The sequence below is a fragment of the Argopecten irradians genome, chromosome 3, assembly GCF_041381155.1.
Source record: "Argopecten irradians isolate NY chromosome 3, Ai_NY, whole genome shotgun sequence".
In the NCBI taxonomy this organism is placed as follows: domain Eukaryota; kingdom Metazoa; phylum Mollusca; class Bivalvia; order Pectinida; family Pectinidae; genus Argopecten; species Argopecten irradians.
In genome coordinates this window covers 4,679,429-4,691,786 of record NC_091136.1, presented here as the reverse complement: position 1 = coordinate 4,691,786, position 12,358 = coordinate 4,679,429, and the positions used below count along the sequence as shown (strand labels likewise).

The 12,358-nt window shown below is 36.8% G+C and overlaps 1 protein-coding gene and 1 long non-coding RNA gene across 2 annotated transcripts in view; one reads left to right on the top strand and one right to left on the bottom strand.

Annotated features, from left to right (window-relative positions):
* LOC138317343 (uncharacterized) overlaps nucleotides 1-12,358 on the top strand; it is a 471,671-nt gene that overhangs the window by 22,580 nt on the left and 436,733 nt on the right. The window lies entirely within an intron of this gene.
* Nucleotides 1-12,358, bottom strand: part of LOC138317341 (uncharacterized) — an 82,184-nt gene that overhangs the window by 2,743 nt on the left and 67,083 nt on the right. Inside the window, exon 6 of the long non-coding RNA XR_011207758.1 lies at nucleotides 10,206-10,254. This is a non-coding gene — a long non-coding RNA (uncharacterized lncRNA). The remainder of the gene's footprint in view (nucleotides 1-10,205; nucleotides 10,255-12,358) is intronic.

Here is a 12,358-nt window from a genome sequence, read left to right as displayed (position 1 = left end):
AAATTAACACAAAACAAATATCAAATATTTTATTTTGGCTTTGGTGCATGCCCAATCAGTACTTCATTCCATATAGGATATAGTGCCACAGAATTTTTTCGGGATGAAATTAATTACCTTTTATATTTTTAACTTGAAGTAAAATTAGAGGCTTAAACTTTCAATGGTGATAATTGTGTAAAGTAAGTAATTTTTGTAACTGAAGAAAAATACTTATTCGTCTGCTCCTGTTTTTGATAGTGAAAAAATACCATTTGTTGGCGGTGGAAAATCTCTTTTGTTATGAAATATAACATCCATGTTTCTTGTATTAGGGATAAAGCCTTCCATTTTCACTTTGTCACGAAATGTGGTGTAGACATAATTAAAGGCCTGTTCTTTCTAAAAGATTTATTTTTCATAAGAGAACGTTATGAGGAAGAATACAGGGTTACCATATCCAGTAGACCCCTGAAAGTATATGGTTTTGACTCCCAAAAATTATATATGACTCATGAATTTGAAATACATGTCCATTTCTCATATGTTTTGACTTCAAATTTGAGATATGATTCTTTGACTTCCGAATCTGCCAAGCCTTGGAATAATATTACTTTTATCATGAATTTTTATTATTATATTAATCCCTCCCCCACTTTTCGATATTTTTTGTGTGTAATGCCCTACTATGTATGTATATGCATATCGGTCCTACTGGAGAACACCTAGACACTGAGTTTGGTAAGATTGGCTTAACATCCTTCTAAAAGCCAGAGAACTCGGAGAAAACCCATCGACCAGTGGACAGTGCATGGAAACTACTCAACATAGGAATTGAACTTGTGACACATGGAGACTGACTGCTTGTGGTAGTATGTCTGGACATCTTAACACCAAATCTGCACTGTGAAAGGTCACAAGGATACTTTTCAAAAGGAGAAGCATTCATATTGGTATTAAAAGTTTGTTGCACTCTTTCTAAAAAAGTGCAAGTCTGCACAAGAAACAGTAATTTTATGATGAAGTTTCATAAATAATAATGTTGTTTGAGGTTCTTAAACACTAAAGTCTTATCCAGTTTTTTTTTAGTTAAAAAAAAATTGAATATGAATGCTTGGATATTTGTGAGGGAAAAAAAATCAACTAAAATATGCTAAACTATTTTAGCTTGTCTAGACATATAAAAACCCTATGTTTAAAGCTGACATTTAAAATATCTATTGTGAAGAAAGCTGTGTGCTCACTCAAAGTCTTATCGCCAAATGAATTTCTGTAAAAAAAAGCCAACTTTTTCCTTTTTGCAGAAACTTTAAATATAGTCAAGAGCTTTGAAGTGATTCATGGATATAGTATCGACACTTTATAATATCATTGTCTAGTTATAATTGGCAAAGTTTTACTCATCATAGCCATCCGCTGACCACAAACTGTCTTCATCTCTTAGATGTCGTTAACACCAGTTTTATAAAAGATTATTTCAAAGGCAAAATATGTCAAACTTCATAATAGGACAAGTTTTCCTCTATTCATATATAATTTTCAGACACTTTAAATATAATTTTCAGGCAATTCAGTGGAATCGAGTTGTATTGAAGTCCTCAGGGAATGGAAAATCTCTTCAAAATATCCATATTTCAATGTAACCATGAAAAAAGACAAAACAGGGATAATGATTAATTTCAAATAAAGCATCTTTTTTTTTATCACCAAATTCAAATGAAGTCAGTCACAATATATGTTCAACGAACCTCTACAGTTTAAAAAAAGTCCCTAGAAATGACGATAGACAAATATAAATTTTAGCCCGACCCATATACCAGGAGGCCTCCAGAGGCAGGGCAGAACAAGACAGTACACACACTACATGCTCCTCTCCCTCCATACAAAAGTCCTTAAAGCGCTTTATTAAAATTTCATGAAATATCTTGACAATTCTAACTCGTTTAAATGGCTCTATAGTGAGCACCGGATAATGACGTTCGTTTCTGTATTATAACTATAGTGCTCGTCGTGTAGAGCAGTTACCAATTCTGTAACTAATATTTGTCTGTGGCGTTTCTTGAAGTTCCCAGGACCTGTTTGAACTAAAACTGTGTCTGTCCAACACCCGGCGTGTCGGAATCTGTCCTCGCGTGTTAGCTATCGAATGTCTCGAGACGGTATTAACACCTCGGCTTCGTTTAATTGGACCAAATTTACGAGACTGTAACAGTGTTAGGTGTCCTGTGATCATTTGCCAGTCGTAGCTTTAATGTTGGTTAGGATGTCGAATTTTGAGCTGTGACAAGATAGAAATTCTTTTAAATGTAAATTTAAATGCTAATTTAAGTTTATATCCATAGACTTAACTATGGATCTTAATCCAAACCAAATATCAAATCCTTGGAGGAAAAAAATATGATATTAAATAAATCTTTAATCAGAGTGGATTTCAAATCTGTAAAATCTGGGAGTTTTTCATTAATTTCATTTTAGAAAATATGTGGTTGAAAAAAATTCTTCAGATGCAATTTTCTCCAAAAATCTGTAAAATCTGTGAGTTTAACATTGATTTTATTTTAAAAAATCTGCGTTAAAAACAAAATCTTCAGATGCAATTTTCATCAAAAATATCTCTTTTTGTTCGTTTATAAAACATTTTTTTTTATATATCTTAACATATTTCTATCTGTGAAAAAAAACCCACTTATTTTTGTTCTGTTTCAGTCCATACTGCATTTGATATATACAACTTAAGTTTGTAGCTTGTTTTTCCCAGTCACCCACTTCCTAAGTCCCCTCCCCCCCAAGCTGGAACTTCACTGACCAACAGTTACTAATGTGGAGACAATTTGAGTGTTTATCGATCTCCAATACATAATGTCGCATTGCCACGGCAGCACATATAGGCTTTCTATTGATTGGTCAATCTTGAAACGATCCTGGGCAAACTGGCTGGGACAATCGTTTGTCCGACATTACAGGTGGCTAGACAGTCATGAGGCCTATATTTCAGTGAAGCTTCCGATGTGCCGGAAATTCTCTTACTTTCCTTTCCGTAATAAGCCAGAATATAACAAGTTGTGAGACAGCTATTGTTTGTCGCCAAGGAGACAAGGCAGCCATTTGTTTTCTATTTCACCTGTCATGGAGTTTCAGATAGAGACGATCACACCCACATACCGGTTCCTTGTCTCGTTTGTATGGACACAGCATCGTTGATAATGAACGCCTTTGGATCTGATCAGGTCTAACTACTTGTATCCAGCGATACGTCCTTGCTTGAATCCTAGTGTACGTCACTACTAGTTTACCTAAAATGTGACAGTACTCTTCAAGATGAATATTTAGGGTTGGAGTCACTTATTACGAACCCCGAGACCTCACAAGTTTTAAAATTATACTGTTACAAATAATTATAATTACTTTCTACAGACATAAAAACATAGATGCATAAACATACACAATATGCCACCTACCCCTCCCACCCCCATCCGTGATACAAAGTTCCCATAAGATTAATCTAAATCTATATGTGACAGATAGAGTATTGATATTGAATCTTAATAAATCCTTTTTGTCACAAAAACCTTAAATTCAAGGACCTAAACTCTCATATCACAATTTATCTTGCACATCTAACATCATAAAAAACACAGTTGTTCCATCCATCGATCTGGTTTCTGTTCATTTTTCACTAGTTTGAGTCATAACATATTTGTTTCAATGCTAGACAATATACTAATACCTCAGGTTTTCCCACAGAGAGCCTCATATCTATTTTATTAAAGGGAGATAATCCCTTCGATAGATTCCCTTGACCAACCCAAAACCTATCTAATGTAGATTAATCTATTCCCAAGCTGGTATTCTGTCCTTTGATCTTAAGATATCTGATTTTTACGTGAGTTATTAATGTGGATATCCGTTTTGCTATTTTATTACGGACATAAAAATCCTGTATCAGGCCCCACACGCTCTGTACACAGAATTATACAGCCTCAACATTGTAGATGTAACATTGTTATTATTAATACACTTAAAATCCTCAAATTACACGGTTATATCTATTTCACAATATAATGGATCAATGATTTATCTTTTACAGCTAATATCCGATTATATTGAGATTTACATTATGTTGACACGTGCTATAAAATTTCCGGAATTTATGGCGACAAACACCTAAAACAAGTCTGTGTGGATTTTATAATTTTATCGTGTCCAGAGCTGACAAAAAATTTAACAGGAAATATCGATGCTGAAGTGACCCACAAAATCAAACAATATATATAACAAAGGAAAACAAATCCTATTGCATTTACAGAAAAATTCTGAAAAAATATATCTATGATGTTTTTGGGGGTAAAATACATGCTATGTTCATAATTATGATTTTGTCTCCTCTCCTTTTTGGTACATTTTGTATTCTACTAATATCCAGATTTACATATCAATTTGTAAAGTTTGGAAAGAGGTCATCATTGGGTGCATTAAAATATAAGATACACTGCAGTTACCTTGCTCCAGAGATTGAGGGCTAGAGGTAGAATGTCAGACATGGATGGAGGGCTAGAGGTAGAATGTCAGACATGGATGGAGGACTTGAGGGCTAGAGGTAGAATGTCAGACATGGATGGAGGGCTAGAGGTAGAATGTCAGACATGGATGGAGGGCTAGAGGTAGAATGTCAGACATGGATGGAGGGCTAGAGGTAGAATGTCAGACATGGATGGAGGGCTAGAGGTAGAATGTCAGACATGGATGGAGGGCTAGTGGTAGAATGTCAGACATGGATGGAGGGCTAGTGGTAGAATGTCAGACATGGATGGAGGGCTAGTGGTAGAATGTCAGACATGGATGGAGGGCTAGAGGTAGAATGTCAGACATGGATGGAGGGCTAGAGGTAGAATGTCAGACATGGATGGAGGGCTAGAGTAGAATGTCAGACATGGATGGAGGGCTAGAGGTAGAATGTCAGACATGGATGGAGGGCTAGAGGTAGAATGTCAGACATGGATGGAGGGCTAGAGGTAGAATGTCAGACATGGATGGAGGGCTAGAGGTAGAATGTCAGACATGGATGGAGGGCTAGAGGTAGAATGTCAGACATGGATGGAGGGCTAGAGGTAGAATGTCAGACATGGATGGAGGGCTAGAGGTAGAATGTCAGACATGGATGGAGGGCTAGAGGTAGAATGTCAGACATGGATGGAGGGCTAGTGGTAGAATGTCAGACATGGATGGAGGGCTAGAGGTAGAATGTCAGACATGGATGGAGGGCTAGAGGTAGAATGTCAGACATAAATGGATGGAGGGCTAGAGGTAGAATGTCAGACATGGATGGAGGGCTAGAGGTAGAATGTCAGACATATAATGGATGGAGGGCTAGAGGTAGAATGTCAGACATATATGGATGGAAGGGCTAGAGGTAGAATGTCAGACATGGATGGAGGGCTAGAGGTAGAATGTCAGACATGGATGGAGGGCTAGAGGTTGAATGTCAGACATGATGGAGGAGGCTAGAGGTAGAATGTCAGACATATATTGGATGGAGGGCTAGAGGTAGAATGTCAGACATATAATGGATGGAGGGCTAGTGGTAAATGTCAGACATGGATGGAGGGCTAGAGGTAGAATGTCAGACATGGATGGAGGGCTAGAGGTAGAATGTCAGACATGGATGGAGGGCTAGAGGTAGAATGTCAGACATGGATGGAGGGCTAGAGGTAGAATGTCAGACATGGATGGAGGGCTAGAGGTAGAATGTCAGACATGGATGGAGGGCTAGAGGTAGAATGTCAGACATGGATGGAGGGCTAGAGGTAGAATGTCAGACATGGATGGAGGGCTAGAGGTAGAATGTCAGACATATATTGGATGGAGAGCTAGAGGCAGAATGTCACACATGGATGGAGGGCTAGAGGTAGAATGTCACACATCGATGAATGCCAGACACCTTCCCTGTGACCTCATTAGCTATAGGTGGAAGACTGGTTGCAGGTGGTAGAACTTTGGGACACCGTCACCACTATGCCCTGCGACGTCAAAATAATAGTTTAAAATATTTTTGATAGATAACAGCAAATAACGAAGACTTCTTTTTAACTATATATAAGTATTATATCATTTTTGTTCCTACCTTTTCAGCATCTGATTCTTACAAATAAAGAAACATATTTTCAGACCTGCAGGACAGCATTAGTGGCGTGTGTATTCAGGGTGACTGTTAAAAAGGCAGTCACCTCTGACAGAATGCCTCGTGTAATGTACTCAAGTGAAATTGGCAGAATATAAACGCTGTCAAGGAATGGTGTAGCAGTCAATTAAGAGACGAAGAAAACCAAACATTCGATCAATACGTACCATACAACACTGTGCGATGATCAAGCAGCTCGAAGGCACTGAATCGAAGCTTTGATGTCGTTGTTGTTAGAGTCAAGTAATGCTTCTAATGTTTACATTTAAACAATTACTTTTCTAAGCTGTTAACTATCCACCTTTAAAAAACCATTGTTCTAAACAGTTAAGCTTAAACAACCTATTATTTTATACTTAAATACTTGGGTGTCTTTTGTATTGTTAAGCAGTCAATGTTGTGACTTATGGACACATAATGCCAATGCAAAAATGCCGTACTTTTTAGCTAAGTTTGCTTTACTTCTTTCTGTCACAAAACTAGCTTTTTTGTAACATTGCTTTTTCAGTAGATGAAGCTGTGAATTGACATTAGCTAAGATGGCTTCAATTACTGCCCTAATAGTAGTCTGGCTTGTAAGTGTTGTAAGTCAGATGTGCATTTTTTATTTTCTTTTGTCTGAGAGGACATAGTGCACACTGTATTTCACACCAACAATATCTCCTAACAAAGATAAAAATATCTTCACCTACGTTAAAATGACCTTTCTGATATTGAATATAGCTCATAATACATTTTAAAGGTCTGTCATAATTCTGTTTATATATATGCATTAAATAGAAAAATCGAAAACATGATTTTTGACATTCTCAATGCACATAATGACAATATCATTTTAGATCGGCGAAGTTTTTCCCCTTCCTGCCACAAATAGGGGACCCAATGGATATAATTATATGGTGTAAATTAGTGATTCTATGAGTTTTTGTTAGCTAGCTGACACAGATTTCCAGCTTCGGCTTGGTGAACATCAATAAAATCCTTCCTGTCCTGTCACGTACAACTATAAAACACCAACTGTTACAATGGAATCAACTTATCAATATACACAATGTGGTGGCCATATCTCTATCAAATGACGTTCTGATATTACCAGATATCATTAATAGGGTGGTAGTAATCTGCTCCCTAAGGAGCCCCATGTCTGGGCTGTGTGATTGGGTTACTAAGTGTATCCCCTGGTGGGGCCCCTTCATCACCAAGTCTAGACAGAGTTGTTATCCCCCATTGATCTAAGCTTATATACAGTATATCATAATGGACAATATATCCAGTCTGGGACATATTGGGTAACATTTGGGACAGTAAGGCCTATGGACAATATATCCAGTCTGGGACATATTGGGTAACATTTGGGACAGTAAGGCCTAGGACATAATATATGGGACATATTGCTTAACACTTTGGACAGTAAGGCCTAGGACATAATGCATGGGACATATTGTGTAACATTTGGTCCACAAATGGTCACTGTGACCTCAGCAGGAAAATAAGGGATCTGATACTGTAGGAATCTGAATAAGAATTTGAGTACAATGGCAGGTTACTGGAACGGGTAGAAAAAGGGAGACAATTTGGGACGGAAAGGAAGGTATGATTATTACAAGGACAGACGATACTGAATGGGACCCTGTGAAGGATGGGGGCCAGGGACATGAGATGAGACATGGATTGGGACGTGCAGCTTATGATTTTGGAGGCTTCTGTGCACAGTGCCTTTTTATATTTTTTGTAGAGTTATATCACCAAAGCAATATGCTGCCAAAGGCACTGGGACAGCACACCCTTGCACCCCGCCTGATCACATTATACTGACAATGGGCAAACTAGTTATCGCACCCCCTTTGATGTTGTTCAATGATAGGATATCACAACTAAGCTATGAAATGATACTGAAATTTTTGCCTAGATTGTCGACAAAAAAATTGTCTGAAAAATTAATCAGATAAATTTGCAACTGTAACCAAGAACTCTAGTACAGCCATGATAGCTCGATATGACTGACAACATGTGCTGTATATTTCATCAGATCCATTATTTATTAATTTTGTTATGACTACACCTGATATGGATGGTACTCGGAGCGTGACGCTTTAAACAGTGAGCCACCAGACTGTGACGACTTGTACATGTACATTCGGTGTATCTGTCTGGGTCACTGTATCATTAGCATGTCACAAACCAACTCATTTACATATATAACTTCCTGGTCTTCGTATATATCAGTATATATATGCTAACTTCATCATCAAGTTTGGTGTACAAAAAGATTATGTAGATGGTAGATCTTTAAATTATTCAGAATCACATTAGTATTCTAAAAAAAGATATCTAATGAATATCTCTTCATTACCATAAAAACAGACACTCACTCAAATCCTATGAAACTTTAAAATATATATCTTTCAATCTGCTTTGAAGGTTATTTGAAATGTGTATGAGACATGCAAGTACTACATATCTATATATACCTGTCCTTAGCCATTTTTAATTGGTGTACTGCATGCGAGTACCCCATGACTTGCCCATGACTAGCGCTATATAAATATCTAAACAACATCAATAAACCAGGCCATTTTTAATGTCCATGTCTTTATTTGGTACCCAGACTAAAGTATTTTTACAATAAAGTACCAAACTAAACAAAGACTTTTCTCTTTCCATTTCTTATTGGGAGTATTCCAACTTGCCCAGTGCCACTCAACAGGACCATTCTATTTGAGTTACATATGACTTTCTGGAGTTCCATGATTCAGACTAAACTAGTCAGTGAATAGTACTCGGCCATCTTAAAAATTCATCCGATTACAAACCTGTTGTAAATGCCACCGAAACGACAAAAACAAAATTCTCTTTCTAGCCAAGTAGTCATAATACACAAATAAAATTCTGTTGAAAGTGACTGTTGGCTGCCTTAAGACTGAGGTTTTCTTGCACTGTAATCTGTAACTTGCTCTAGTGAAGCCAACGCTAACTCATTTTATGCAGAGTACTTGATGACTATTTTTAATTCTTGTGTACTATGCCAGGCGACTCGGCTGAGTTAGCTTGTCTGTCGTCCCAGGCTATAACCTATATATAGGCCAGCACAGCCTACAGCATCTGATTACACCATGTCATGCTTGCTCGACATCTGCATGCAAACTTGTACATGCTTCATTAAATCCTGGGTCAAAGTTCAAGGTCAACTAATCAGATAAAAAAAATTGTGCAGTATGGAAAATTCGGAAGGCATTACATGGGCTTTGTGCAGCTATTGAATGGGTGGGCCTAGCTACCTTAGATATAATTAAACTATAGCCTTACTTCTGGTTTAAATGTCATGTGTGCATTGTACTCGTCAATGCTGAAATCTGCCCGATCAAAGCCTTAATAGTCTGTCGTGTACGTCATACAACACATAATAGATTTTTAAGTACTAATAGGAATGCCATTTTCTGAATACTTTAAACAAAACCTTCCCTACCAGATGACAAGATTTCAGTGATTTCTGATGGCTATCTTTGACTAATGCTAATTCAATTGATGTCAAAATGTAGTTAGATAAAGCACATATGTATATGAAAAAGCAATAAGCTTGTTTCTGTAATTTCTACTTATACGTGCATACAGGAAAATAACAGTAATTGTCAGTCATATTGCATTTTCAATCATGATTGTAAATGATGATCAATGAATGCTAAAGCTCTACTCTTCTTGCTACAGGGAAAACCTACTGTCCATTAATAAAATAACACTATTTTTTTTATTTTTCCAAGGGGAAATAACCTTCAGCAAGGGAGATAATCTTTTCTGCACCAACCATTAATAGTCTCTGCTATGTAAAATAACTTTCATGTATACAAGAGCAATAATTTTTACCTTGAGAATAATAACAGTCCACCAATGGAATAATTCTGCCTCTTTCAGGGAGAACAACTTTTGGTTACATCAGGGAAGAATAACCTTCTCAGCTTTTCAAGGGAGATAACTTTCAAGTTAGGGGCACAGGTACTCAATTTGTGCAAGATTACTGCAGGAGAAACTGTTTCAGTGTCATGTGACTTACCTAATTTGGCTAAATCTCGGTAATGTCTGCTCATAACTTTCCGGGAATCCTAAAAAGATAAGAAATTCAAAATGTAAATTAATGTATTCTTTAAATAAAACAAAAAAGAAGTCAACGAACATTAAAGGTCAGTGTGACAGGGACTTCTGCTACAATCATGTTGCTAAAATAAACATATTTGTTCAAAGTTCCCAATGCATATTTATACAAATTATGTAAAAAAAAAAATAATTCAAATCATTATTAATATTATGTAAAAATTAATAGCAATAAAAGAATTTGGTGGAACAGTGCAAAGGGTGAAACTGTTGGTAGGAATGAAGCTGCAAAATTCTACATGTTGGCAAAACAATAATCAAACTATTTTTGTCCCTTTGGGAATAGAAACCATTCGAGCACCCAGACAAATGTTAAATATACAGACAAACATTTACAAAATACTGAATTCAGTATTAATACCGATATAACACATTCACACACATGTTTTATGCCCTCAGTCTCCCATTAAAATCCCCAGTGCTTCTGTTCCAGCCGTCACATGATGTAGTTTAACAGATCACCGTAATTTTCAGTCCATATGTTTTACATTAGCCAGGAATGTAATCAACTTAACGATCTATAGATCAGACTATCAAAAGTCTGGTGTAGAGGACTTATCACTCGACAAAAAAAAAAATGTTGATGAAATACGTCATTTTGTTTTATGTAACATATTGAGAACACACAATCGTTTGACAGTTAAAATTTTTCATATGATATGTAAAAAAACATGCAACAGACTTAACAAATTAATTATTCATTCCATCTGCTCCTGGAATTACTTTTTATTTCTATAATTAAAAGTCTATAAACTTAAATAAATGTTTTCCCTTGACTGAACTCTTATTGAGGTGTCAAGAGAAAGCAGGTTTAGCCTTTTATATACACACACTGCAATACACATGGCTTTTACTACAGTAACAGTTGTTGAAGATATAAATACATGTAGTACTTTTTGGCTGCAAGATTTTTTATTACATATGTAATTGTTGTATATTGTCCAATATTTTCATGGTAATTATCAAATAGGATATTTATTGTGCATTTGTAACAGGAGAGGAGAAAGTGTAGCGGCTACACTGGGATTCGAACCTGGGACCTCCTAACATTAGCTGAAAGCCCCATCGCTGTGCTACCTGGTCACAGGTGATGGACCCAGTCCAATCCCGCTACAATCCTCCCTCCTTTCTCAAAGTCCATGAAGACATACCAGACTCTTATACCACCACTGTGTGTATTTATGTAGGATGCTAATTTTTGTAACAGGAGTGGAGAAAATGTAGCGGCCAGACCGGGATTCGAACCTAGGATATCCGAACACTAGCTGAATGCTCTACCGCTGAGCTATCTGCTCGCGGATGACTCAGCCAATTCTTCTACACCTTACAAAGCTGAATTATTTAACAAGCTAATTATATTGTTCTACAGGTAGAGACCAATCTTATAGACCCCCCCCCCTCCCTCTAAAGTCCATTCTTATCTTTGATCAGGATGAAGGCACCGTACTCGCACCAGGTTACGAAGAAACAGTGAATCTAAAGGTGTCAAGGATATAGATTGAGTTACTGAACACAAGATGCTGCTTGACCCGGATCAATTAATGTAATTTTCCTATATGTTTACTTGCTATGAGATGATCTCGTACACTTGTAAATCATTAATCCCAAGACTATCACTGACAAAACATCTGCAACAATAGTTTCCTAATAACTTTTATTTACTTAATAAAATGATAAATCTTTTTGAATTGGGACTCTACCCCAGGGATAAATTCATCAGCCATATGGGAGTCATTTTACTATCTTTTCAGTCGTTGTGACCATGTGGATGAAAACTCATTTGGAATTTAATATTAGACTATTTCCTAATCGCAGTTCAATACCAGAAGCTTTGACCTACTTTATGTTGGGAGTTACCCACCCCTGACTGAGATCGTTGTAATTTCAGCGACAGGATTGACCGCCCTGTTTTGCGATAATTGGAAGCTGTGCCTTCCAAATATATTCACAGCGGACTAACTCTCAGGATTGTCTGCGTACAGCCGTACGCGGTTCTCTAACAAGTTAATCAATTAGCCAATTTTATTTAATTTTATTTTGCTGATGTTTATTTAC